Source organism: Monodon monoceros, unplaced genomic scaffold (genome assembly GCF_005190385.1).
Source record: "Monodon monoceros isolate NGI ecotype Baffin Bay Population unplaced genomic scaffold, NGI_Narwhal_1 Super_Scaffold_11, whole genome shotgun sequence".
NCBI classification, from domain to species: Eukaryota; Metazoa; Chordata; class Mammalia; order Artiodactyla; family Monodontidae; genus Monodon; species Monodon monoceros.
The window spans coordinates 2,555,057-2,558,330 of record NW_021703767.1 but is presented as its reverse complement, the minus strand read 5'-3'; positions in this window follow the sequence as shown (position 1 = coordinate 2,558,330).

Genomic DNA, 3,274 nt, shown 5'->3' with positions numbered 1-3,274 from the left:
CCACCGCCCCCACCACGCCCCCACGCCGCCGGCCCCGCCCACGCCGCCGCCGCCGCCGGATTGATACATCCCCATTGACGTCCTTTTGACGCCGGAGCGACGCGCGGCCGAGCGCCAGGCGGAGGGAGAGCGCGAGATCGGGCCGTTGCCAAGAGACTGGCGGCTCTGACGCGCGCGCTGATGAGGCCGTCGCCACGGCGACCGCGGGGTGGTGACGTCAGGGACGCCGGCCGCCCGAGGCCCGCCCGCCAGCGCCCGCGTTCCCGCCGGCGCGCGCCCGCTACCGGACGCCGCGGGCGCTGCGGGCGGCTTAACCCTTTCGTCCCCGGGCGCAGCCTTCCCTCCTGCACGCGCGCGCACGGCCGCTTTCGCCCAGGTCCCCGTCGTCTCGCACCCTGACAACAGGCTTGGTTCTAGCGCGGTTCCGAAACCCCCTGAAGTGCAGCACAGGTGCGGCTGCGTCCTCTTCAGCCTTCTACTCCAGGTTCCTCATTATCAGGGTACGGGTTTCATGTGTCCCCCAGTTTCCGCTGGAAGTGCTCGGCCTTGGCGCCTCTATTAGGGGAAGTACCAGCTGGGGCCCGGGAAACCTCACAGACTCGCAGAAAGGGCCATACGGGCTGCAGGTGACAGCAGGCCAGCTCCCACACCCCAAATTGGCCACCCAGGCCCAGAGGGGAGCTGCCACCCACCAGGGACCCTCCGGAGCGTGGCAGCTGCATACATGGAGGACCTGGGCAGCCCACTTCGATTACTCTTGCCTCGTAGGGGCCTCAATTGTTTAGGAAGTTAGAAACGTCCACACAGGAAAGCTGGCCAGCATCTCTGTAACCTACGCCCGCGCGGGGCGTGGGGACAGCCCGAGTGCTGTGAGCCCCCAGGCCGGGGCGCAGGTAGTTCTGGGTCCTCACGCCTGGCCTGGCCCAGCCCCACCCAGGACGGGCCGCGGGAGGGGTCACGTCTGCGGTCAGAAGCCAGCAGGTGACTGGAGACAGCTCTTTGCAGTGGAGCTCCTCACTGTGATGGAGGAAGGGCCCAGTGGGCTGATTTCCGGCGTGACCGGAGGTCTAGGTCCAGGTGGGAATGGACCCCACGCAGCAAGGCCTTCTGGTTCTTGGGACCAGAGTATTAGGAAACCCAGTTAGCAGCACCCTCACTAAAGGTCGCGCCTTTGACTCGACTCGTCCAGATGACGAAAGCGCCCTGTCCCTTGGGGAGGGGGAGCGCCTCCCAAGAGGGCCAACAGGCGGGGTCAACAGTGGGCGAGGACCTCACCCCTGGCGAGGCTGGACACTGCAGTTCCCCCGTGGCCTCCGTTTCTTTTGTCCGCTGCCGGGTCCACCATGCTGTTTCCCCAGAGCTGCGGGGGCGTGAGGGGTGGGGACCTGTGCCCTCAGGACCGAGGTGCCCGCAGCCTGGTCCCCGCTCGAGAGGAGGGTATGAAAATGGCCGAGGGTGACAATTTCCACTGGCATCACCGCTCACTGCATGTTCCTTTATGCCTCACCAGCAAAGAAGATGTTTTCTAAGAGAAGACAGAGGGTATGGAGAATGGTATTTCTTAAATATTAGGAAGGCAGCACTTTTGAGATTTAAATTCTGCATCTAGCCTGTAATCATTTTTACCTTGTGTTAAATAAAAGTACCACTTCAGAGGAGGGGCTGGGAGCGAGTTAAGTGAAATGGTTACAGAACTTAGACACCTTCTCAGGAGGCTGCCTGGCGAGGGCGCCTGGTGGAGCGGGGATGCCCTTCTACTGGTGACCGATTGCAGGCCTGGGCAAATATTTCCCATCACCCCCTCCCTGGGCAGTTGTTTGTGGGTTTAGTTTGTTCTGAAAGTCCTTTCAAGGACATAAATAGTCCCAGAGCTTTCTTTAGTCTTTCAAAAGTGCCTTCGTTATCTGTCCCAAGTTTATCCATAGAGATTTTGGAGGAATATTTTTTACTTCCTTCAAGCTGAGTAGTTTACAACTGCTTTCCTCTCCTTCAGGGGGTCCCAGCACCCTGCTAATCTCTTCCTAGGAGAATGACACGCAGAGTGAAGAGACTAGGACCTGAATGCGCTCACCTGCTGTCCCTCGTTCTGTGACTTAAGAGCTTTTCTCAGGCTCATCCAGGTGACATCCAGCAAGCCGGTCCCTCCAGCCCCTCACCCACCCAGCCCCAGATCTAGCCAGAGTCTTCGGAAAGGTCGTAGATGTTTGCAAACGCCTGGCTGGCTGTTTGGAAACATTTTGTCAGTGCTGAATAGATACTGCAGGCAGAAGAGCCGAAGCTGCCTCCCCAGAGAGGGTCCCTGGACCCAGGCTCATTTAACCTGCTCCCAGCCCTTCCTGAGGGTCCCACCATCTGAACAGCCCTGCGCGGGCTGTGGCCATTCCCCAGCCCCTGGGCGGCGAGCCTGCTCTTTGGACAATGCAGGCAGGGCAGAGGAAAAGGCAGATCTCAGAAGGGCTGTCATCCCACAGTGGGGTTCCTCCCGGCACCCCTGTGAAGAGCCTGTTTCCCAGGGCCTTTAGTTGTTGCTTGTCTCCTCAGCCCCTGGAGGCTGTAATTCCTTCCAGAATGCTATCTTTATTTTCATGTTTCTAGTCTTCCATGCTTTGTACACAATACGAGGAAAAGAAAACACTGAGTGTGTGCTTCTGCAGGCGTAAGAAAGTGACCTGAGCAATTCTCCACCTAACCTAGTGGAAGAAAGACTCTCAAAGTCTGCAAGAATGGTACCATAGACATAGATATAGATACCACTGCAGATTCGGGAGAAAACAGTAAGTCAGATTTCTTTTCCATTTGGAATTTCTTAAGCCTGTCTTATAACTGCCGTGTTTCTGGAATTCATCTTACTGTTTCTAGATCTTGAGCCTGCAGACCCCATCAACAGGTCTCTTTAAACATTCACAGGTGTGCCCACCTTGTCCCCGGTGGGTGTCCCAAACCTGCTCCCCTCCATGACTAAAGGTGGGGGAACGCCAGCGTCCCTCTCCGGGTGGCTTTCCCCTGGTCACCGAGAGTACGACAAGGCACTTTTCTTTCTTGACACCCTTCTCCTAGGTACTGAAGGCCCTTGTCTGTCCTCCCGGCTTTGTTTCCCTTGGTTTTATGTGGTTCATTGAAGGCATTAGCCCAATGATCGCAGGCCTCAGGGAACACGACCAGCTGCCAGCAGCATCCGTGGGCTGAGGCGGGATGTGGCCGGCTGAGGGCGGCCCTGGTCCCTTCTGCTGTCTGCTGCGTCTGTAGAGCCTGAGACACAGACATGCTTACAGAC